General features: G+C 33.3%; 1 pseudogene; it reads left to right on the forward strand.

The window, feature by feature from the left end:
• Positions 1 to 1802: 1802 nt before the first annotated feature.
• Positions 1803 to 6366, forward strand: LOC120172758 (annotated as a pseudogene).
• The last annotated feature ends 21402 nt before the right edge of the window (positions 6367 to 27768 follow it).

Below are 27768 nucleotides of genomic sequence, written 5' to 3' on the forward strand. Positions count from 1 at the left end.
TTATATTGTAAAAAATGCCTTCTCTGGAGGAGCGCTGATCTTGATTGAAATGGATGAGCCTGAACTACTTAATCCTGTTAATTCTGACGCAATCAAGAAGTATTTCGCTTAAGGTGAAAACCTGAAAGGGCACCCTAAGTTGAATTTCAAATATATATATAAAACGTTTAGAGTGAAAACCCGAAAGGACGCTCTAAATTTGAAAAAAAAATAAGGTGGCTCCAAGATGAAAACCCGCAAAGGGCATCTTAAAACCAAGAGAGAATCCAAGTTGAAAACCCGAAAAATGCAGCTTAGATAACGATCCAGGATTCACGCATGGGAAGGTCCCAGATCAAGGCAATAAAACCTCACGGCGTCCAAGTCTACAGGAAATTTAGTAATTTGGGAGGAACTATGCGCTCTTCCAAACATTGTCACATCTTCGAAGTCCCCTTGACAAAAACTACACTCAAAAGTCACTTAACGGTGCAACAATTCAAAAGCGTCTGCATTATCAAGATTTAGGGCATGTACTAGAAAAGAAAACACTTGATTATTGTCTCAGCTTATGTTCAATTTTCCATGTTTTTTCCTACTGGATTATTGATATGAGGGTTTGTTGTTGTCTGTTTATTGCTACAATCGAAAATAATAATGACTTTGTTCTAATGAGGATGTGGTTTAAAATATGCTTAGGAAATGAAATGAAATTAAATGTATAATTTTGGTTGAATGTTTCTGATATTGTAAACTGAATAGATACACTCAACTCGAATGTTGTTGGTATTGGATTATCAATCATGAATTCATGATGCAATTCGAACTGCTGAATTGGTATTTATTCATGGCTCTACGTCTTTTGGAAGAAATTAGCACCCAAAAATGTCTCTCTCTAAATTGAGTGAAATTAATATCTTTTCAAACTGCTGCCTCAACTTGTAGGTATTTACAAACAACATGGGAAATAAAACTAAGCCTGCTATAACTAAATGCAAGGAGGGTGAGAATTGGACAAAGGTTACTTTTAAGCCCGACTTAGCCAAATTTAATATGTTTCACTTGGAAGATGATGTGGTTGCATTGATGAGGAAGAGGGTGTTTGATTTGGCTGGCTGTCTTGGCAAGACTGTGAAGGTTGAGTTGAATGGGAAACACATTCCAGTGAAATCATTTCTTGATTATGTCAACCTATAACTTACTGCTGCCTCTAAAGCAAGGATCGAACCCCTCCCAAGGTCCGTATTATTAATTCATTAGGTTTTTGTTGCATGTGCCAATTGAAGGTTTTTTTTTTCTCACTTAAAGATTTATATTTTTCCTCACTTAAAGATTTATATTTTTTCCTGGATTCCTGAGAAGGTTAATACTAGATGGGAAGTCTGTGTGAGTATCAGTGAAGGGCAGTTTCAGCAGGTTTTTTTTCCTGCCATTAATTTTTTTGGTTAGATTTTAACAGTTGTTTATATTATAATGATGTTCATTATTTACGATGTACTATCCAGGACAGCTTTGTTAATGGCATAGCTACGATCAAGGGCGGAACTCATGTTGACTATGTTACCAATCAGATATCTAATTATGTAATGAATTCTGTAAATAAGAAGAACAAGATTGCCAATGTCAAAGCACATAATGTGAAGAACCATCTGTGGGTTTTTGTCAATGCTCTTATTGATAACCCTGCTTTTGATTCTCAAACCAAGGAAACTTTGACACTTCGTCAGAGAAGTTTTGACTCTAAATGTGAACTTTCAGAAGATTTTTTGAAGAAAGATTAGTTAAAATAGCTCACTTGTATTTAAGGTTAGATAAGCTGTAAAATGCTAACTAAACTGGTACTTGGTGAAATGCATTGCAGTTGCAAAGTCTGGAGTTGTGGATAGTTTGCTCCAGTGGGCAGAATTCAAGCATAGCAAAGATCTTAAGAAAACCGATGGAACCAAGTCATGAAGTATTCGTGGGATTCCCAAGCTAGATGACGCTAATGATGCTGGGGGAAGAAATTCTGAAAAATGCACATTGATTTTGACTGAAGGGGATTCGGCAAAATCTCTTGCGGTAAGTTCTGAGTTTTGCACTTTGATGTGATATAACTACGTGAATTTTTTTGCCAGTAACAATGTTTACTTTTGGCAGTTGGCTGGGCTCTCTGTTGTCGGTCGAAACCACTATGGTGTCTACCCCTTGAGAGGTAAACTTCTCAATGTGAGGGAAGCCAGCCATAAGCAGTTAATGGAAAATGCTGAAACACAGAATCTTAAGCGGATTCTTGGACTCCAGCAGAACAAGGAGTATACAGATGTAAAATCCTTGAGATATGGGCATTTGATGATAATGACCGATCAGGTTTAGTGCTGCCGAAGCAGTTTTCTCATGGAATTTGTTTTTTACATACTGTCCTTGCTTGTCTTCATACTAGTGGCTGACCACCATGCTTGTCCCACAGGATCATGATGGTTCCCATATTAAGGGTTTGCTGATCAATTTTATTCATTTCTTTTGGCCATCACTGCAAAAAGTAAAATCATTCATGGTTGAGTTTATAACCCCTATTGTGAAGGTAATACTGGCTAGAATTTATACGTTGAATAAATTGCTGCAAGCCTTATTGTCATTTATGCTTCTTTTTTGTACAGGCTTCTCGCATGGTCAACAAGGTGAAGGAAGAGATACCGTTTTATTCCATGCCTGAGTACCAATCTTGGAAGGAAAGTTTGGGTGGTAACACAAAGGGCTGGACCATCAAGTACTACAAGGTTCATGGCTTAAGCAGGATTGATTTCCTTTGTCTACTGGTTTCGGGTTTTGTAACCTTTCTTTCCTAACATGAACATTTTGTTGTAGGGGTTGGGAACTAGCACAGCAGCTGAAGGGAAGGATTACTTTAAAGATATTGATAAGCACAAGAAAGAATTTGTAAGGGAAGGTGACCAGGATGGAGATTCCATAGAGCTTGCATTTAGTAAGAAGAAGATAGAAGCAAGGAAGAATTGGTTGCGACAGTTTGAGGTCTTATTTATTTCTATTTTATGTTAACTTTAAATGCATTTATTCTAGAGATTAGAGAACCTAAATTATTAGCCTCTTGATAGAATTACTTTTTTGTATTGCAGCCTGGCACTCACCTTGATCACAATGAGAAGCTTGTCAATTATAGTGACTTTATTAATAAGGAACTTATTTTGTTTTCGATAGCTGATCTTCAAAGGTCGATTCCTTCCATGGTTGATGGCCTGAAGCCTGGTCAGAGGAAAATCCTTTTCTGTGCCTTTAAGAGAAATTTTGTAAAAGAGGCAAAGGTTTCTCAATTTTCAGGTTATGTTCCGAGCATTCTGCTTACCATCATGGGGGGCAGAGTCTAATGAGTACCATTATTGGAATAGCTCAAGATTTTGTGGGTAGTAACAACATCAACCTTCTTCGTCCAAATGGCCAATTTGGCACTCGTAATCAGGTTAGTAGATGTTCATCTTGGTTGTGACAACTCTATCAATTCTATCACTTCAATATCTTTACTATTTTCTTCACTAATACAAAGTCTGTTGCTTTCACAGGGTGGCAAAGATGCTGCAAGTGCTAGGTACATTCACCAGTCTTTCTTCCTTTACTCGATACCTGTTCCCTAGGGAAGATGACGGCCTGCTCGATTACTTGAATGAAGTCGGTCAATCAATTGAGCCTTCCTGGTAAATTCAACATCACAGTAACTAAATATTTTGCATTGGAACTTCATATGCATAAAATTAATGCCTTCTGTATTTTTAGGCATGTACCTATCATACCGATGGTTCTCGTCAATGGAAGTGAAGGAATTGGAACAGGGTGGAGCTCTTACATTCCAAACTACAATCCAAGAGATGTAGTGGCAAATGTTAGGAGCTTGCTGAATGATGAACAAATGGAGCCAATGCATCCATGGTACAGAGGTTTCAAAGGGACTATTGAGCGAACTGCATCAAATGAATCTGGGGTCACCTACACTATAACTGGAACAATAGAGGAGGCTAATGAGACCACACTTAAAATAAAGGAACTTCCAATACGTCGATGGACTCAAGATTACAAAGAATTTTTGGAATCTATCATAACCTCAAACGATTCATTCATCAAGGTAGCTTATGTTACTTACAAATGACAGTTTCTAACTTTTACTCATAAAGTTTTGTGGCTTGTAGGAATTTAAACAATTCAGTGATGATAAAACTGTCGACTTTGAGGTCATCATGACCGTGGAGAACATGGTGTTGGCCAAGCAAGAGGGGTTGCTGAAGAAGTTTAAGCGAACAACAAAAATTAGGACAAGTAACATGCATTTGTTTGATTCAAGAGGGGTTATTTAGAAATATGACACCCCGCAGGAAAGTATGTGCTAAACTATTCCTTGTTTTTTAAGTAATAATTCTATTTAAAATGTTGAAACAATGACCTTAATTTGTGTCAAATGCAGTCCTTGAGGATTTTTTTCACTTGAGGCTCGATTTTTACGGCAAACGCAGGGTTAGGTCACTAGAGTTTTTTTTTTTAGTTTATTGTAATATCTAAATTGATATTGATAAAAAAAAAATCATCATCTGCTGCAGAAACATGTGTTGGACACTCTTGAACTGGAGTTGCTGAAAATGGATAACAAAGTTAGGTTTATTCTTGATGTGGTAAAGGGGGACATCATTGTGAACAATAGGAAGAGAGCTGAAAGCTGATCTATTCCTTGAAGAGAAAGGTTTTACTCCTTTCCCAAAGAACAAGAAAGTGGAGGAAATATCCGTGGCTGGGGATATCGACAGGGAGGAGCCTGAGGAGGACTCTGAGTTTAGCCCTGCAGCAGTTAAGGAGAGTGATTATGACTATTTGTTGTCGATGACAATTGGTACTTTGACCCTGGAGAAGGTCCGCGAACTCGTTTCTGATAAAGATAAACTCAAGCATGAGGTTGAATATTGGAGGACATCAACTCCAAAGTCTTTATGGCTGAAAGACCTAGATGAACTTAAGAAAAGGCTAGATGTATGGACCCTGACATAGTTTTCTTTTAAATTGATTACTTCTCATATTCAAGTGTTCTCCTGAACATGATACATTCTGTTTTGTGTAATCAGGAGCAAGATAAAGCCGATAAGGAAGCCGAAGAACAGCACGGTAACGACCGAGCAAAGAATGGAGCTGGGAAGAAGGCTGCTGGGAGACAAGCATCTAAAATCCCAAGGAAGACAAATAAGAAAGACCAAGCTGTTACAGCAGCCTCAGATATTTCACCCAGTTCAATGGAAACAGGTTTGACATTCATGTGTGATGTTGGCATGAGAAATAGTTTATGAGATTTGGAAATTGATAATGATTTCTTCCACTTGGTTCAACCAGAAAATGTTCCTGCTGCTGTTGTGAAACCCAAAGGCCGAGGTGGTGCAAAGAAAGCCAAGGTCTGGTTCTTGTTTTCATATAATTTTGTACAACGCAATCGTATATATGTATATGTATTACACACTCTTTCTCATGCTTGGTCTATCAACTGACGGGTTTTTGTTACTTCCATATGTATTCGCAGGATGAAAGCGATGATGATGACCAAGATTTTGATATTCCTGATCTAAGGGATCGTCTAGCCAAGCACAATATCGATTCCTCTTCCGATCATTCTGCTGGTATGTTTTATCCTTAACTTCCGGATTGAATTATATTTCAATCTTAATTTTCATATTCTTTCATACAATTCTTAGTAATGTCATTAGGGGAGTAAAATTCGAGTCAAGTCGGACTTTTTTGTTCAAATTTAATTATAAATATTTATTGTATAAATTGATCTAATTTAACGACTTTATAAACTACTTTGAGAGAAAGGTAATGATGAGAATATTTTACAGATATGGAGAGTGAAGTAGTTCAAGAACCAGTTGGAAAGAAAGGACAGGGCAAAAGGGCAGCCGCCGCTAAGAAGAACCCCGCCATATCTCTCGCAGAGGTCTCCGAAAGCATATGTGAAATCAACATCGGTGACGAAGATATGGAGGTTGCCGCAGCACCGGCCAAGAAAGGTGGACGTAAACCTGCTGCGAATTCAAAAGCTTTTAACTCAAACGCTGAAGCCTGCAGAAAGTTCGGGGATATCGCCGGAGAAGAAAGTGAAGAAAATGAGGGCGTCGCCGTTTAACAAGAAGAGCGGTTCCGTCTCGGGCAAGGCGAACGGTTCTTCTTCGATGGCGGAAATCGACACCAATGAAGAGGATGAAGAAGTGGCTGTGGTTGTGGAACCGAGGAACAGACCTCAAAGGGTTAACAGGACGAAGACAGCTTATGTTGTTAGCGATTCAGAGACGGAGGAGGAGGCTACCGAGGATTCGGATTTCGAGGAAGATGATGATTGATAAAATTGAATAAAATAGTTAACGTTTGGCTTGTTCAATTGTTTTTCACTCTGCTTAGGAACATTGTTAATCACCGACTGTTAACTTTGTAAATGAAATTCAAATACTATTACATTCAAATTTAAAATTGTACCAAAAGAAACGAATTTAAAAGTATTAATAATAATTAAGAATTATACATTTCTTCCTATCTCTGGTTTGAAATCTCTGTGTATTTCATATTTTCTCTAATTTTTCTCAGAAAAAAATATTGTTGACTGATCAAAATAATTACATTAAATGAGTTGTCTTAAATTAATATATACTTCGACAATTATCATTCATATTATCGTTATGTTGATGATTTGATGCCATAATTGAAATCAAAATTAAAGTTAAATAATTAAAATTGTAAACTATAAAATTTTATGATATTTGGGATTGTTTATTTTTTTTATTAAATAATTTTATTGATACGTCGCATGATATAACAAGTCTAATGGGATAAGTGATTTTTTTTAAATGGTGAATAATAAATTTTGGTAGTAATAAAAATTTGTAATTTAAATAATTAATTAAATAAAAATTAAAGAATTTATTTTTTAAAATTGAGGGTTTTTTTTTTAAATTTTCCTCGATAAAATTGTTTGAAAATTTTAGGTAAAAGCTGACTAAGGCCCCTACTTTTCAAAAAAATAATAATGTGACCCTCGAACTTATAAAAAAAACTCAATATATTCCTTTAACTAACAATTTTTATCGTTAACGGTTACGATATTAACGTGACACTTCAGGGTGTTAATATGACGACCCACATTTTAATATCAACATGGACAAATGCACAATAAAATGGTGTAACTCATGCAACCAATTTGTTGACAGAATTGCAATTTGGATGTACATGATTGTGCTGCTGTCTAGGCTGTACATGTTTTGGATAGGCATGTCCTTTTCATATTGAAAACCAGAGTTGTTATTCCTTTTTCATATTTAATTTAATGGTATTGCTATTAGTACGGCGAGCTGTTTGATGTATAAAATAAAGTTGAATCCCAATCCATAGGAATGGTCCCAAGGCATATTCCTTGTCTCCATCACATCCATGGTGCCAAATGTCTATCCTTTTTGTTCTACAAGTCATAAAAGATAATCCCCATTTGTGTTTAGGAAAAAAAAGATGGGAGACCCCAAGAGACAGGTGTGGATATTCCTGAGAAGCCAACTAGAAAAGTATCTCATGTTCTTAGGAGGGTCAAATTACTTCTATATAACGGGTTTTAAGGGTCATTTTTTTTAAATTCATATTCGGGGTAGATTAGAATATATTTTGTGAAGGAGAGAATCGAGGATAGGTAAAAATTTCTTGACCCAGCCCAGATTAATTATGTAACACTATCTATATATTTAAGAGTAATTATTATAATGTTATTATGCATATATTATTGTAATGAAACATTACTAAATGTTGAGTAAAATTAAGATTGGATGAAAACTTTTATTTTTTTTGTATAGTCCGTGTGATTATAAGATAAGATAATATTTGTTTAGACGTTTCTTAATTAAATGACAATACACTTTATATAATTGTTTAAACTTAAAAATAAAAATGTTCGATTAACTAAGTAGGTTAAAGGCTTTCAATTTTTAAATCTAGATAAGAAGAAAGAAAAAACCGGCTCATCCCTACATGTCCCTTGTCTAACTTGATGGGAGAATTATTAAATTGGGGATTTTAACTACCCACATGATGTGGGTCCTCTAGCTTTTATAAGATCAAAAAGAGTATGGATCACAAACTAAGGTTATCTCTAGCCCTCATCTCTACTCTACAGCATCTCTATCTCTACTCTAAAGATGAAACAATAATCCATCTCCAGCGTTATCTCTATATTATCATCAACTCTATTTTATTTACAATATTTAACTAAAATAATATTGATTTTGCAAATATAAAATAAAACATATACATTTCTAAAAAATATCAAAATAAAAAGTATTAATAAAATATTTATAAATAACATTGCGAAAATACAAATAAATAAGAAAATTACAATTAATAATAATAATGCGAAAAACATAAGTTGCATAATTATTTATTTTAATTCTCCGAATTAGAATATTCATTCCACAGATGCTCAATTAGTGCATTTCATAGAACAAATTTAGTATGTTTATTTACCTAATTTCAATGTATTTTTATCTATTTTGCAATTTAATCTACTTGAATATATTATATTATGTTTAATATAACAAAATAAAATGAGAACTCTCGTCGTTTCGCCGGTGTTCCTTTTTCGATATTCGTTTCTGATCATTTTCTGTTGGTTTCTTAACACTGTGGTATTTGTGTTGATGGATTGGAGGCAATTGTTTAGCAGTGCAGAAAGTCAAGCCCTCGATTATTTCCTCCCAAAATCTTACGAGGGTAACCCAACTGTTCTCCCTCCTCCAGAGGTTCTAGAAGTTGGGATTCTTGAATGGAAACAATCTCTCGTGGGCCAATTCCTAGGAGTTCCCCCCTCTTTCACCTCAGTGCAAAGGATTGTTGATAACTTGTGAGGAAAAGCTTTACAGGGTTCACGGATACAGGTTAGTTATGCTGGTCAAAATCTGTTTGTTTTCTCTTTCACATCTGAATCAGCCCGTGAATAGGTGCTCAAAAATGGACCATGGCATGTGCATAATAAGCCTCTCATACTTAGAAAATGGGAACCCAATATGGAAAGGCTTAGTTTAAATATGTATAAAATTCTAGTATGGGTAAATCTGTATAACGTACCCTTAGAATTATTTTCTCGAGCTGGCTTAAGCTATATAACCAGTTAGGGATGGAAAACGGGCGAGTTGGGTGCGGATACTCCCTCCCCCATCCCCATACCCATCTAATATTTTTCAATCCACCACCCGCCCACCACCCATGGTGGGTAAAAATTTTCAAATCCACACCCGACCACGCGGGTACATTCTCAAATCCATCCCCACACCCACTATCCAACTAGAGATGTACCCAGCTAGACCCGCTTGACAGCAAACTTAAGTTATACATAAGCAACAAACACATAAATAAAACTAGTACTTACTCATTTTGCCCTAAACTGATATCAAGTAGTCTAAGCTCCATTCCAATCCAAATTTCAGTACGTTCCCATAGTTTCGATAAGTTTTGAACTGTTCCAACCAGTATCAATGCATGCAGATTGATATAAGATTTTGACATTTTAACTAAAAAAACGAGTATTTTATTATGCAATCCCTTCCAATATCCTAAGACAGTGAATCCTTTATACAAAAAACACCACAAAATCCAACATCATTTGAAGATCGGCAGAAACTTAATAGTAACATATGAAATTGAGAAATGCGTAGCACCCAGACTGCCTTTGAAGATTGGCGCAGTAATGAAAATGACAGGTTTAAAAGGAAAAAAAATTATGCATAAACTTAACTTATCCCTAATATTTGGTTAAATAACAAGTTATATCTTATACAATATTAGGATTTATAAATTAGTTTATAAAATTACACCTAAATTCATAATGTCCAAAATGTAATGGATATTTAGCTGGGCGGGCGGATGTGGGGCGGGCGGATGCGAGGTGGGTAAGGTGTCAAACCCATTACCCACCCACTACCCGCGACGGGTACCACTTTCTAAATCTACACCCGCCCACTACCCACTAAAATTATACCCATCCCTGCCCCAATTGAAGCGGGTGTGGTGCGAAATCCACGAAATTGTACTCGTTTGCCATCCCTATAACCAGTTCTATTGGAGGTCCTATCTCTATGGATTCCATTACTGCTACTAAATCTAGGCTCGTGTAACATCCCAAACTATGGGTTAGTGACTTAATTATAAAGTTTCAGAATTTGATGATTAAAGTAGAAGAATGAATTAGTTTAATGATTTATCTGAAAATAAATCCTAAAAGTTGTTAGTAATTATTAAAGGATTTTAAGGGCAAAGTGGTCATTTGACTTGGAAAGGATAAGATAATGATATATATGTGATAAGATTGAGAGATTTCTCCAGAAACTCTCTTTTCTTATTCTTCTTCCTCTCCTCCCGTATCTCCAAGCTCAAAGGTGAGTCTTCTACTTAGTTAATTATTTGTTAAGTTTAAGATTGGTTTTTGATCATTAGATGATAACTAAGCTTATGGAAAGCTTAGGTTGTCCTAAAATCAAAAGATAAAGGAGATAGAGAAGATTAAATATTAGTGGTTCTTGAATGAAATCTTGAAATAGAGTTTATAATAAGAATTAAAAGTTGGATTTGACTTGTCATCAATCTAAGTAAGAGATATGAAGTAATATAATTAGATTTGAAACATGTTGCAAAATTGATGTAATTATTGAATTACATATGGAATATAGGATTTTAAGGTTTAAGATGAAATAAATGAGTATAGATTGGTTTAAGTATGTGTACTAGAGTTAAGAATGAAAAAGGGGATGAAACATGAAGGATTTAAACCAAAATGAATGATTTTCGGGTTCAAAAAGAGGATTCTGGGCAGAGTGCATCGATGCATATTCATTGTGCATCGATGCATCAAGGTTAAAACCCAGAAATTTGTTTGAAGGTGTATCGATGCAGAGGTAGTGCATCGATGCACTCTTTTAAAATAGAAACATCGAATGCAATTAGTGCATCGATGCATAAGGCATGTATCGATGCATCCCAATAATAATACAACATCGAATGTATTTTATGCACCGATGCATCAGTAGGTATCATGCTTTCTGTCAACTGGAAATCATTCACAACTTACATATTCATTTTCATATCCCAATGCATATTTATGAGAACATAAGATACGTGAGTAACATGCGCACTATGCACATTAGGGTGCAAATCGTAACTGATATTGAGATATGATGCACTTCATTGCCATCATAACCTGAATAAGCACCAATGGTGCTGGACATTGATACACGAATGTACCAAAGCTGATAGGATAATATTGATAAATGAATGTACCAAAGCTGATATGATAATATTGATACACGAATGTTCCAAAGCTGATATGATAACATTGATACACGAATGTGCCAAAGCTGATAATACTTAATTAATGGCATGCCAAGTGTACCAATAATTCTCATTACACATACAATGGGCTTATGTATTATATTTAAATTCATAATCAAAATATCATTTTTGGGCAGTTCATACCCTAAATCATTCATAAAACTGATATAGAATATTATACAAATATTCTTTATAAACTTTATAAATCATGCTGTAAATTGAAATGAGGTTGACTTATCGCAAGTCGTCCTCGATCAAAATAATTAAATAAATAAATGCACTCACCTTTGCCTCACTACAGAACTTGTATATAATAATACTAATCACGAGCTTTGTCATTTCTTTTTGAATCGTTCGGATTGCTAGATTTATTGTAATATGAAAATACCAAATTATAACACAAAATGTTTAAACTACATATTAGTATCGTTCTAACATAAACTCATTTTGACATTTGAAAATCTATAAAACAAAATCGATAACTAAATAGATATCAACCTAACTCATAACTCCATTATAACTTCAAACTTCTCGAAACACTTATTCAATTCCACAAATAATTATTCCCAACATGATCTTCAACTTTTACCAATTATAAAATCAAACCACGTATTTTAAATTATTTCTAGAATTCAACTCAACTTTTCCTTTAATTTCATAATAGCTCTTCACTATTATGATCATTGTAAATTAATTACTAAAATTCCAGCACTTAAATCAAATACCCAAATCAATACTTCTACATTTAATAACTCGCAAACAAATCCCCTGACATTACTTTAATTCATTTCAATCTTCACCAACCTTACACAAAATTGGTGCTCCACTGGATAGACGTCCAGTACCCAATTCACGCCCGACAACTCCAAATTAATTATAGTAAAAAAATACTAATCCTGCTCATCATACTATTAATGTCTAAATGCAATGAACACAATGATTCAACGAAATTAACTAATGCACTTCAAAACGAAGCAGGCTCGCAACACTTGTTCACAATTAGAAACTTGAACATTTGGAACACGAGTTTTCTTTCAGAAACTGGTACGAAATGGAACAAAACAAGGTTAATAAATAGGATAACATTTACGCACATGTTAAACTTCAAACCAACTAAAGCCAAACTTAAAAATCTAACTTCACCATTTCCTTCATGTAATCCCTTGGCCGAATCATTAAACCGATCCCTCTTAAATGTTTCCAAATCAATTTTCATGCTTAGTTATTCGTCCACAACATTCCTAAGATCCAAATTCAACCTTAATTCAATCAAAATCAACTTCCCCTTCATCAACCATAAATACCCATTTTCTCATTTAAGCATGAAACCAAGAAATAATTATACCATCTTGTAGAGAAAATAGGATAGAACAATTTCCTATTTCACAATTTAGTCCCAAAACTCACTAAATTTGATCAAAAATGGAAGAAAACAAATTGACTCACCTTGTCTATGGGTTTCGGCAACTAACTGGAGAAGAGAGAAGAGTTTCACGATGTTTCTCCAAAAAATATCTCTAATTATTAACCTTTAAAACTAATTAAATGAATTTTTTATTCTTTTTTGGACCAAATACCAAAATTACCCTTAATAAATCTTGAAAATTACCAAATGCCATTGTATTATCTTCCATTAAAATATTCCTTGGTCAAAGATGATACAACTTGACTTTCTAAATTGACCATGAAATTTTCCAAAAATTGTATTTTAGTCACTAAAATTTCACTGTTTCGATCAAATCTGAAAAATTGCACTGTTTTGAGCAAAATCTCTCTGATCTAAAATATGAAAATAATATTTCCAACCATTTTATAACATCCTTCAAATTTTCGTAAAATATCGGTTCAATTCGATTATCTAATTTTAATACCGAACTTTACAAATTTCTAGCTTTTAACACAAATCTCGTAAAAAAAAATCTAATTCTCACAAAAATCCTTGTTTTAGGCCAAACTGTTCATTTACGGGCTAAAATATATATATATAACTTTTAAAAATTACAAATTTCAGTCCCTATACTTTTCAAAGTTTTTACTTTAGCCCCTAAACTTTCTAAACTTACATTTTAGTCACTAGTCCAAATTTGGGGTATTACATTTATGAGGCTGTCCGATTAAGTCTTAGGAGAAAAAACATCAATAGGATTGATAGCACTAATCTTTCCTTGTGTAATGCTTGGGGCTTATAGTTTTTGTACCAATCATTGTTTTGTTTAGGTTGTGCACTGTTATTTTCTGTTATGTTTGGTTAATTGGATTGTAGCAAAACTTTGCTATTTTGAGTAATAAAAAATCTGAATTATAAAAAAAAAACTAAAACTAAAAAAATAAAAAGTTATAGCGTTGCTACATTAACAAACTACATGTAGCATGATACTGTACCGATCGTCAAAGTAGAGTAGGAAAGTGGCGCAGCGCTGGAACAAAAAAAAAATAGAGATTAACTCCACTCCAGCGCATCGCTGGAGTTGCTAAAGGATTGCAATCATCCACAACTCCCTAGGAAAGCAGAACCAAAATATTAAATTAAAGAAATGAATCTTAACATGATTAGGTTTGTTGATGGAACTGTGTGAGTTCGCGGATGTGTCAGAAGCTCAGCTTGTTTGTGTTTCAAAATCTTAGCCGTGGAAGTTATGTAGGGATTCAAGAAAATAAAGTTTGTTACTTGCCCTTTCGATAATTCATTTCTTTCCCCATCCTGTGTGCTTTATTTCCAGGGTATAATTGAGTTGATCTTCACAAGCTCATTTGGCGTTTAGATTTATATCACTTGAATTCGAGTGTAATTGTCAGATCTAACAAGGCTTTTGTACAGTATTTTCATTAGTTTGGATATAGAACGTATAGTTTTGTCATCTTAATTTGAAAACTTTACTCGATTAATCGAAGTCTAAATTTGATCTAATCTGAGTTTATTATAAAAGTGTAACTTAAACTTGAATTGATCTAATTTACAATTGACTTCCCTAAGTATGAACATTTAAAAAAATGAAGAATTAAAATAGTTTTTTGTTACGATAAATACATAAGAAAATGGTAAATAAATAGATAAGTTCGTAAATAAAAATATGCAAACTTATGTGAAAGAATCTTTGAGAGAAAAATATATAATTTTTTCTTTCTTCATTATAAGTTTTTTTTTTTTATAAAATCCATGAAATTCTAAGTTTTGTTTCTATTACGTGGCGATTTTAAAGTAATACTATTCACTCGATTTAAAAAAATGAAAAAAGAAACGTGAATATATAAATCTTTAATTTTTTTATTTTAACTCTAGAATATTATATTATTAATAAATTTTAATAAAATATAACAAAATTCAGGCGTTAGGAGGTTGTACGTTTTTTAAATTAATCTGAGATAAATACAAGTCAATATCTATTCAAAAATAACTCTCAATCTTTAGACATTAAACGCTCACACTCCTGATATCTATGATGCTCGAACACAAGTCCTCAAGGAATGAGGCCACTTGATATTTCACAAATATACTTGTTCTTGAACATAATTGAATCAAACTCTACTTTATTCATGCTCATTTATTTAGTAAATAAATAGAATTTTTTTATGTATACTCGTTTGTTTAATTTAATAAACGAATATTATACAAACTGTTCATGAAATGGTCATCAGACGTTCTGTTTATTTACATCTCTATTTCAATCATTTTATACATTGATTTATTGGATATTAATAGTATACATTAATGCATATGACTATATTTAGACATTTTAAATTATGATACGATAACTTAAAATTTTTTACTCCGTCCCTGTGTTTAGATAAAGAGATAATATATTTTTTAGATTCAAAAGTAGGCGTTAAAATTTCAAATATACTTAATTGTGCCAAAAAAAATATAAATTGTTGGGTATCTAATTGCAAAAATTAGGTACTTAAATGCATCATTAAGAAAAGTAAGTATCTAGTTGTATAAAATGGGGTACCACAGTGCAATTCCAAAGTTGTACCAAAATTTATATTTACCCATAAAAACCATAACGAAGAAAAAACCCAAAAGGAAATTTCAATGAACCTACCCTCGGTTACGTCCCCTGTTTAACGTTTTGAACCTTATTTAGAATAAGGGTAAACTATACGGTTTCTCACTCTACTTTACTCTCTCCCCTATTTTTATTCACCAAACTTTCGATTTTTCTAATTTGCTCAACAAAACTTTACAGATTGAATCATTTTGCTCATTCTGCCGTTAACTATTTAACGGCGTTATGATGTGGTATAGGAATAAAAATGACGTTGTTATGGTGAGTAAAATATGAGATAGAGTAAAGTTTAATGACTCATGGTGTAATTTACCCTTTTTCCTTCTCTTCTCCATTTTCTCTCTGCTGGCCATCACGTCATTTTCATTCCGACCACCGTCGACCGCCATGGATGGTGGCCTTTCAGTCCAAAAATGAGATGGGTAAATTCGTCTCGACCCTCTAGTCCAGATCTAGTGGTCGTTTCACCAGAAAATGTTCCAAAACCAGTGAATTTGGACTGAAATGTTTCGGTTTCCTTACTTTCAATCTCAAATTCATGGACTTCGAAGCAACTTTCGACAAAATGGAGGTTGGATTCAAACTCAAAACGTCGAAGTGAAGTGACCCATCCCATTTTGGGACGCAACCACGATCTACAACGACAACGGTGGCCAACATTGGCATCTGACCACCTTATGTTTTTTATTTTTTAATTATTTTATATTAAATAATAATAAAAAATCAGCCGTTAGAGAGAAAACATGGGAATCAGTAAAATGATTTAATTTGTAAAGTTCAGTGAGTAAATTAGAAAAATTAAAAGTTCGATGAGAAAATAGGAGAGAGAGTAAAGTAGAGTGAGGAAATTTGTAATTTTCCCTTAGAATAATACATGTTTTACAATTATGAAATGTCTTAAAAGTCATTTTCCTAAAATTAATTATATTAAGTAGGTTGCTATTTCTTCTATTATATTAAAATTTTATATAAATAAAAAACATTTAATTGATTTAATAGAATGAGACATTAAATCTTTTAAGCATGATCAATACTTCGAATTTTAACGTTGTGAATGAAATAAACTTAGTTAGGAGGATAGTCATTCATCTTATAAAAAACTTATATTATTTAATTTAATTAATCGATCAATAAATCGAATATCAATGATGAATCTCTTTATTCAATCTAATTATTATCAAATAATATAAAAACATTACTATAAATAAAACAAATTTAACTAACATTATTAATGTTAGTCATCCAACAAAAAATTATCTGTAATGAAATCAACCAAACTTCACATCTGTTACAACAAAAAGTTTAAGCCCATTTTTGTCATTTCACATTTCCGCCATTAAAAAAATAAAAAGCTCTTCGTCTCCGTCGAATTTCGTTCGCAATTTCCCCCTTCCCTTTCTTTTCTCATTTTTCTCTGCCTTACCCCACAAAAAATAGCTTCTGATTCTCATTCGAAACTGTAAGGAGGGAACGGGGAAATTTGCGATCGGGCGGCGGCGAAGACAGCAGAGGTGTTTTGGCTAACGATGACGGAGTGCGGCTTATGGATATCCGCGGGGGATCATCAGAACAAGAAAGGAAATTCTAATAACAATAGTTTGTGGGGTTTAGCAACGAAAGCGAATATGATTTGGCTTTGATGGTTAGTGATTTCTTGGAAAACAACAGGGGTAGCGCCGGCGCCGATTCTTGGTGTAGCAGCGATAGCGACTCCAGTCTCTCCGATCTTATCAGCCTCGCCGATAAAATCTTCGTTAGTATTTATCCATTTCCCCTTTGAGAATAATTGTTTCCTTTTCTGTTTTTTTTTCAATTCTATATATTTCATAATGGATTTTGTTGTTGTTGTTGTTGTTTTTTTTTTCATGAGGCTGAGTATGCTAAGGAAATTTACGTTATCTAGGTTGCAAATTTGAATATGATGGGTTCTTTGAATTCACCTTTTTGAGATTGAGGGAAATGAGTTCCGTCTTCATCTGTTTGGAGTTCGAAGAGTATGTCAATTCATTAGAAATCCTATATACGGCTATTGTTCATTATTTCAGATCATGGACGGGTACATGATTTTCTGTTAAAGGTTTGCGAATTTAGAAACTTAAATTAGAAAATTTAGAGGTGGTGCTGAATTACGAACTTTCGGTAGATGCTAAATTAGATTACCAGTGGAAAATATAAAGAAAATAAGTAAACTATAAGAAAATTAGAAATCCCTATCTTTGTTTCCCGTATCAGAGAGTTCATCCGTACCATTCATGACGAAATTCGGTTACTGTATTTTGTTCGATTAGTCTAAAAACCTACGATTCATGACAATTTTTTCGCTCAGATGTATTTGTTACCCCTAGCCTGTTGTTTTTACGTGGTTGTGAAGTTTGTTCTTAGAAATTTTAGCTCTTTCTTCTTCATATGTGATTTGGTTGTGGAAAATTTGGCTTCATTACTTATGCAGCCACCAAGAACATAATACTTTGATAACAAATATGCAACAATTTGAAATAGTATATAGTTTGTTTTTACGAGGTTTTATTTGAATGGACGGTGATATCAATTCTATTGGTATTGAAAATATCGATGACCGTGAGGTTTTATTCGATTTGATTTAAATTTCATAAACTTAATTGAATTCAATTTTTTTTTAAATAAAGTTTGAATGATGAAATGGTACTCGTAAACTTGGGTAACTCAAAATTTTTCACATAACTCGATCTAATACTCACCCCTAATCATAACTATACCAAAATATTAGTTAGGGTAATTTACATTATTTTCATTGAATTTTACTCTCCGATTGTAGTTATTAAATTTAAAAAGACTTAAAATAATCATCATCGACCACCATTGACAATTCGAAATAATAATAATTTTTTATATTAAATAATAATAAAAATGTCATGTCATATAAAAATAATAATAAAACAATCAAGAGTGATCAAAAGATGAGCAATTCGTAAGTTTATGGTAAGTAAATTTGTACATATTATAAATTATGCGTGAATTATCAACATTTTTATAAATTATACGTGAATTATCTTCAGAATTTATATTTATTTAATTTTCTTAAATAATATATTTAATTTATAACTTAAAATATTAAAAATCAATTTATTGTTTACAATTTTATCATAATATTAATTTTAAATCAAAATCGATAACGACAAATAATTTGATGATTCCTAAGTGTATTGAATTATTTTTAATTTAAAAGATTAAATATTGCAAATTATTACCGTTGAGTTGGTAAAGAATTAATGGTCAGCCATTCATGGTAATGACAGAAAATAATTAACCAATTTAGTCTTAGGATGGCTATTGGCTATAACATTGATTATTTGAGATTTTTGTTTTTCTCCCAAGAATTCTACCGTTTTCCATTTGGGTCCACTTCTTGTCAATTGGCTGGTATAAAACGTTGTTACCTTTTATTCCACTTATTTCTTTAATAGTCCCTATTAATTATCTGTGGTGGATTTTTTCATATTATTATTCTAAATATCTTTTTATTATTTAATTAGCCCTTCACATTTTATTCTATTAACATAAACAATACATGTTACATTATTGGTTAAACATTATTTATGCAGCTTCAGGAGCCATATGAGAGCCATCTTTTTTTGTATGTGTCAGCTTGCAAAAGTTTATTCGTCCAACTCAATTGTCGGACGTAGTCTCCTACAATATATAACCTTTGTAGACACACTTTTTTTTGACAAAATTAAAAGCATGCATATATATATTATTTTTTCTTTGTATATGTTATATATATTATTAACAAAAATTTTATTATTATTTACAGGCCCAATGAACAATTACAACCTATCAGGCTTAACAGTAGCTCGTTTTTAGGCCCGATATAAACCCTCGTCCAACCATTTCTCCAAGCACCTGAGGACCCCTTGTGCTTCACGCCTCTCACGACGCCGCAATGCCCGCAACCAACACGCCTCATCCTCCCGAGTTCTACGACGCAAGGATCTCACAAAGCAACAGACAACGAGCGTTAACCATTTTACTCGGATGAAAACTCTCCAAAAATAACATGTTATTTTGGACTATAAATAAAACGCTTGTAATCAGAATGGGGGAGGTCACTGAGAGTACACGCCATATTACACACGATTACTGGCGAGAGATTTACACACAAAGATCACACACAAAAATACAAAGATTTCAAGGGAAAATACAGGGGTTTTTCTTCTTCTTAGAATTGTCATACGAAATACGGAGTATGGAACATACCCACATACAACCATAAAGGAGAGCTTTTTCGAAAAAGGAAGAGGAAACCCGAAAGAACCAAAACAGAGATCCAAACGAAAAATCCAAACAAAAAGGGATTCAAAGAAACTTACCTTTAGACAAAGATCCGGTCACCATTGTTTTGCCGGAGTGACCATATTCCAGCCTCGAAGGTTTCGAAATCTCCAGATTCTGGAACGAAATGGGTTGAAGCTTTTCTGCTTGGCTGATCTCAACTGGAACAGAAGAAACAGTGGCGCTGTTTTCGTTTTGGTTCTCTCCACCGAGAAGCATAACCAATCTTTGTTGCTGCAACTTCCATTGTAAATCTTGGTTTATGGAACTTAAAGACTCAATTGAAAAAGCATGTTTTTTTTTAAATATTTAAACATTGCACTACATTTCGTGGAATTGAAAATAGATGGACAACCAGAATATCAATGGAAATGCGTGTCATGATGGTGGTGATGTACTAAGTTATTATATTTTATTCTTATTTTATATTTTGTTATTTTTTTCTTTTTCTTAATCATATATTTTTATTATGTTTTATTATGTTTTTTATTTCTTTTCATTTTTTAAATCTAGTTAGCTTTTTATTTCTTTATTTTTTTTTATTTTTTTGTGGTTTGTTTCATTTATTTTTCATAATTTTACTAGTTATTTTTTGTATTTCTTTATTATTTATTTATGTTGTAATCCTATTAATTTACTTTGGGTTTCACATCCCAGGAAAATAGGCTTCTAGTAAAAACCTTTGTAGTATATGAACTTTGGGTTTTATTACTACTGGGCTTCAACTCCTTTATTTATTGCCCATTAAACCCATCTATTCCTCTTGTTTTCTTAGGTTGTTTCTTAATACTTTAAACCCCTCTTGATTCTAGAAGTTTACCAATCCAAGAAACACTATTTGTTATAGAACTCTTACGTACAAAAATATTTTATTATTATTTTATTATTTTGTATTTTCTTTATTTTTTCCTTTGATTTCTTTTTGTTCATTTATTTATTTATACTTTTTTTAATTTTTTAATTTTTAGCTTTTTCTTTCTTTTGATTTATTTAGTATTTATTTATTTATTTATTTATTTTCTCTAACATTTTTAACTTTGTAGATAAATTCTAACTGATTAAAGGTAAACAATTCGAATCGAATACTTTTTAAATTTAAATTTAAATTTCAAATTTTTGCAATTAAGACAACCGATAAATTAATTGGTACCGAAAGGGTGATCCAAGGGTGCTAATCATTCCTTAACCCTAACCGACTACCGAATCCGATACGTTTCCGGTTAAACGCAGATCATGTAAGATGGTGTCCGACCCACCTAAATTTGTTTTAAAATGGTCGGTGGCGACTCTAACCCATTCATTTCAATTCGAAGCCCAATTCCGGGTCCAACCGAAAGACGGCCGTGACAGTTTGGCGACTCTGCTGGGGACAGGTAAATGAGTCAGGCCAGAATTAATTTTCGGTTGTCTTTTTATGCGAAAATAGTAAATTGAGATTTTAACTTATTTATTTGATTCCAATTATTTATCTTTGATTATTTTTCAAATAAATAACTGACGTTTTTTTTTCAATGATTTCCGATTTTCAAAGTTTTCATCTAAGGCTCTATACCTGAGCTCTGAACCCTATTTAAGTGGGGGTGAAAGCGACGTCTTCGTGTGAATTTATTCACCGTGCGGGCCTAGCAAGTAGCCTTCGGGATTCATATACCTTATGCCTTCGTGTGAATTTATTCTCCGTATGGGCATAAGGGAATGTTTCCTCTCGAGTTTAACTTAGTCCACACAAGCTTGTAATGGGCTTAGGACTAAGGGTCTGCCAAGCCCAAGGGGGCACCAGTAAGGAGAACTTGAGTACCTTCTTTAGAACCTAAACCGAGAGAATACAAGGAATTAGAGCCCACCACAAAGCCTCATTTCAAACTCTAGGTTGCTTTGTTTCCTGCTTTACTTTCTGTTCAAAGCATGCAAACTAGACAAATATGCGGTTATGATTTGTTTGAAATTAGCATGCGAAATAGAGATCATGTCCGGGTAGGAATAATAAGCATGTGGGGTAGGACTTTTATTTTCATGATTATTTTTTATTATTTTCACCTCACTAACTCTTTTCATTTTTTGTTTTATTTTATTTTATTTTCATCACTTGCATCATTTAAAAGACGTGTTGATCCACCAAAGATGTGTTTGTTAAATATGAATAATATGCATTACTGGACAAAGGGGTTGTAATACAAGATATGAAAATGCAGAGGACAGTCTACAAGGCGACTATGTGTCACATTCAATCCAGAAGACGTGGTGCCCACAATTTCTACTGTATTATAAAGGACTCAGAATGAACCGGGTCTACATCAAGCACAATGAAAGTCTATCTTTGAAGAACTGACTGGCAGAGGTTGCAGGGGAAATATGAAGGTTACTGATATTGGGAGTCTCTTCAAAGACAACAATGGAAAAACGATAGCTGAAATTGGAGATCATTGCTGACGAATTCAAGAAACAGACAAACGAACTTCATATAGTTCCTATCAATTGAGGGCTCCAATGACGTATTCGTTGGAAACATGTTCAACAAAAGATAAATGCCAGAGATGCAGTCATTCGAGACTTCTTGGGACAGTACAAAAAGTAACTCAACATTTGCACGGTTCATCCAGAGAAGCCGGAGCGGTTCGACATGTTATTCAATCGGTGACAGATGAAGGCAGAAGACTAGTCAACATGTCAGAAGCTGTCAGGATATTTTTATCTCTTAAAAGATAAAACATTTTTGTCCCCAATAAGGATTATTTATAATAACATACATGTTTTCGGATCAATGCCTCGAGCATTTCATGCATTTTTTTCATCTACAATTCATTTTAAGCATTTTCATAAACATGAAATTTCTTCATGAAGGATTCGATGAAGTGGTCTTAACCACATGACACCACATGGAAGTAAGATTTTAAAACTTAAATCAATACAGTGGGAGCTTGGTCAGCTGATTATAGGACTAAGCTTGCCAGGGTGATCTGAGAAAGGAGTCCCCATATCCTAAGGGCTACATTGTTAAAGCTGTTTGCAATTACCACATAGGAACCTCCAAACATTCCTCTGAGAACTGTAAGGCACTGAAGTGCAAGATCCAAAACCTGACGGATTCAGGGGGCATGGACAACCGAATAAGGGGACATTGCATATACTATTTGCACTTAAAGTATTGTTTTGTTTGAACACGTCTTTGATCTTTCATTTTTTCTTAATCTTTTAAATGATTGAATTTATGCTACTTTCTAAGGTGGAATAATTGAACAAATTTTAATCTTTAGTTCTTCAAATATTAAATGAATTAAATATTGTTTTAATTCTTCAAAAAATATAGATTTTTGACATATGGCAAGATTAGACCTTTCTTATCCTATCTCAAACCCAAAATAAAATACCTTGATTCTTTACCCAAAATAATTCATGGTCATTGCCAAAAGACCAGATTTTGACATTACCACCCTTTGAAACTTTTGAACCTTTCTTTGAGTCAATAAAGTCACACCACTGTCTTTTTAGACTCAAAATTGACTTTTGAACATGAGCATTCTTCTAACTCGGGGCATTTCGCAGGGAGCCTGAACATTAAGACATGTCGAGACCAAGAAGTAGAAAGAAGAATTCATTCGAAATAATTCTATCATGCATTAATTACACTGTTTTCATATGAATAAAATTAATCCTGAAAGTCTATCCCCATGGGGATACCTCTTATGTAAAGACTTCCATGTATGAAATGATGAACGACTTTCTTTCTTCATCCATTCACAACAGGAGAAAATATATATCCCTTGTGTCCCCTTTTGAGCCTGCAGTATTTTTCTTCTGATTCAATCCTAACCAAGGATCACCCTCCATACTGGGGGGCAAGGTAGAAGAAATATGCTCACGTGAGTGAAGACATCAATCCAAAAGAGATGCCAAATGCCAAGTGCGAAGATCAAATCAGAACAAAAAGAAAAAGAGAAAAAAATGAAGAAAAAAGAAAAGAGAAAATAAAAAAGAGAAACAAAAACAAAGGAAAAAGTAAAGAAAAAAGAAGACAAGACGCATATATAAAGATTCACTCGATTCAAATGACGCGTCGAGATTTAAATTATGAGATTGATCAAGCACAATCATTCCAGAATCACTTCACTCGAAGATCATGGAACATCCAGAGAAAATAAAGAGAAACACATATGAGCAGATTCAAATTGAGCAAGGCAGGATTGAAGAAATCAGAATGAATTGATCCTTGGTTTAATACCCTGAAACAGTTGTGTAACATCCGCAATACCGGGTTAGTGACTAAATTGAAAAGTTTTAGAATTTGGTGATCAATTTAGGGAAAAATTGAAAAGTTTAGGGATTTAAAGTGTAATATTTTGATAGTGGATTAAATGGTAATTAAGGAAGAATTGAAAGGGTATTATGGTCTTTTTATGTAAAAGATAATTATCTCTTATTTAAAGAGATAAGCTGATGGGTGAGGAAGTATCTGGAAAGCTACATTCTTCTTCCTTCTTCTTCCCGTTGGTTTACTTCATAAAGGTGAGTTTAATTTCAGCTTCTTAATTTTTGAATTTATAAATTAGTTTTGATTCTTTGGGTATTAAATAAGCTTAAGGAAAGCTTATTTGGGATTTAAACAATAAGATAAAGGAATTAAGAAGGAATTTGTAATATGAGTTTTAAGATGAAATTTTGATATGGTATGGTTGTTGAAGTTTTATGGATGAATTTGACTTGTCATCAATCTAATTAAGAGATTTGGAGTGATAGAATTGGATTTAGAACATATAGAAAATTTGGTATGATTCTTGAATTACATATGGAAGATAGGATTTTGAGATTTAAGATGAAATAAATGAATATAAATTGGTTTAAGTATGTGTACTAGAGTTAAGAATGAAAAAGGGGATGATATATGAAGTGTTGAGCTGAAAATGAAGTGATTTTCGAGCTAAAAATGTGATTTCTGGGCAAGGGGAATCGGTACCCATTCAAGGGGAACCGATACCCCCTCAAACGAACATAGAATTCCAGAATGCCAGAGGGGAACCGATACCCCCACAGGAGGGAACCGATTCCCCCTAAATGAAAATATAGAATTTGATTCATTAAACCGGTTTAAGTTATTAACATCAAGTTTAAAGTTTAGGCTTCTGATAGTTGTTTTGAAATGATATATTTATGTAGATATTGAGCCTAAACAAGTTCCGGAATAATCAAAGGATTATAATCAAATCAAAGCAAAGCTAAGGTGAGTGCAATTTATTTTGTACTTATTTTATTAACATTGGCTTGTGATGAGCCAGTGATGGAGTTACTATGGTAAGAAGTAACTTCTAAATTGTTATGTGATTACCATGTATGCATTAATACATAGAAATAGATGGATGCTATGTTATAAGAATTATATGCTTAAGTGAAAATGCAACATATGATATATGTTATTTGACATGACATGCATGGTTACATGAAAGAAAGCTATGTGACTACATGTATATGTGAAAGAAGCTATAAGCTTATATGCACATGTGATATACATGATATGAATTACATGAAATGATTTACATGAATACATGTATATATATATATATACATGTGATATGATATGAGATATATGGTTACACATACATGTGGTATGTGACAGAAGAGAAAGAACAAGTGATACGAAAGGTATAAATAAATGCCCATAGTATATGATACGAGAGCTATAGGTATAGTTGGCATGCCAAGAGTCGAGGGTTTTACCTATGTCTTTCGAGACATATGGACAGTATACCTATGTTCTAAGGAACATATGGACAGTTACCGAGGATCTTTATGACCTCTGGACAGTTACCGAGGATCTTTATGACCTCTGGACAGTTACCGAGGATCTTTATGACCTCTGGATAGTTACCGGGGTCTTTGTGACCTCTGGATAGGTCCTTCGGGACATTTATATGAGCTGTGGTGACAGCATAGTGGTGCACAACCTCAATAGACTCACATATCTACAGTTCTCACAGGTGCACATGGGCTAATAAGAGATAACATGGAATGTACTGTATATGATATATGTGTGTTAGTGATTATTGTATATGCTATAAGATATATGATATGAGCTTAATTGATTATTTGAACAAGAGAATAGAAATATGAAAGGTGATAATATGATAATTATAGGAAAGAAGATAATTATATATATATATCTGTATGAAAGGTGCATAGTAGGAATCATTACATGTATATGTGGGTACTGGGTATGGTGCTTGTATGTGATATGTTAGTAGAAATTGTTCAAGCATGATTACGAGTTAGAGTTTTATTATATGTTTTATGCCTCACTAAGTCAACGACTTAGCTTGTGATTGTTTCACACGTAGGTTACAGAAGTGAGAAGAGTAAAGAGCTAAGAGGAGCAAGACAGGTCAGTTCTCCTTACCCAATTGTCAGATCAGAAAATATATGTACGGTATATAGAGTGTAGTTGGCATGTAGTCTAAAGATAAAAATTGTATGAACTCTGATATATTTTGTAAACGTTTTGAATGAGTTAAATGTTATCCAAGTTTTTAAATTACTCACTATTTTATACGAATAAATGTTTGAAAAGTCAATGTGACACCTCATACTCGTATCCGGGTCGGATACGGGTCGGGGGTGTTACATTTAATGGTATCAGAGCTAAGGTTTAGCCGATTCTCGGCATAAACCGAAGTCCAAAGTATCATAAAAAGTATACATGCCGACATAAAGTAGAAAATTTTCTGATCTGATAGGGAAAGGAGTGTACTGTCTTGTTAATAGAGTTAAATTATTATGTTAAATAAGATATGTGAATACCAGAGAATGATTTTTAAAATTTATATATATGTTTATATGATATGATGGATGATATGTGAACATATGCAATTGACATATGTTATACAATGTGAATTGGATGATTATACGCACACGTGATATCAGATAGAAGAAATGATATGAGCACATGAAAATATTAGAGTTTCCAAAGTAAAATACAAGACGATAGATCTGAAGGTAATAGCATTCACCTGCCCTGGCCAGGCAGGGAGAAGAGCGAAAACCTCAAGGAATGTCTGTATAAGATTAGAGAATGATTCATGATGTTGAATGATATTCCGATGTGTTTTTAAGCGTATACTTCGTTAACTCATAGAATGAATGTATCGAAATAGTTAAAAGAGTTATGAGCACCCGATCTCAAGGGTGAATTTGAGGAAGGCTCTGTTGTTACAGACCTTTGGATAAATGATATGAAGATAATGCTAGAAGATGTTCATTTCTCCATAGTGGAAAAAAATTTTAAATTGAAAAGTTTGTTATTATGTGGATAAGATAGAATATGGTGAACATGTGTCACCATAAGAATGTTAAAAAGATCTAATGACGTGGTGAGTACTTATAGAATAACTCAAGGATAAGTGCATCAATGACAAGTGTATAAGATGTATAAAGTCAGAGCTTATGAGTTTGAAACGAAGTGATAGTATTGAGCATAAACAAGAGTATGTTTATGATAAGGGTTTGCAGTTAAGATGGAAAGAGTTAGCGTTGGCTAACTAGAGTATGTGATAAAAATGTACTGGAATTATAAGATTATAAGATATTGTCAGGATATGATAACCAAATCTGAAATGGATCTGGATACAGTTGCATATTTGGATCATAGTAATGTGGTATAGTAAAGGAAAAGGAAGTAAGAATTTATATATTTGAGTAAAGCTGAGGATTGATAAGAAGAGTTTGAGAATATGTATATCGATGATCAGATTATAGGACACAGGAAGTCAGAATGTTGAGTTTGAGCAAAAGAAATTTTAGGATGTATGAGAATAGAGGTGAAATTGATAAGTTGAGTAAGCGAATTTTGAGATAATTTAGATTAGAAATGATGTATATGATTGGTATAATAGGGCTTGTGCCCTAGATTGAACAAAAGTTATTATCTAGCTGTCAGAGTAAAGGTGCTAGAGTTATAAGATTGGAGGAAAGATAAAGTGGAGTTAATCAAATATGATATGAATCTGGATGTGGTTATGTATCTTGATCATACAGATATGATGTAGGCAAAGAGATAAGCATTGGTATGTTTTAAAAAATGGCTTTAAAGAAGAAAATACAAATACAAGAG

The sequence above is a fragment of the Hibiscus syriacus genome, unplaced genomic scaffold (genome assembly GCF_006381635.1).
Source record: "Hibiscus syriacus cultivar Baekdansim isolate YM2019G1 unplaced genomic scaffold, ASM638163v2 tig00111877_pilon, whole genome shotgun sequence".
NCBI classification, from domain to species: Eukaryota; Viridiplantae; Streptophyta; class Magnoliopsida; order Malvales; family Malvaceae; genus Hibiscus; species Hibiscus syriacus.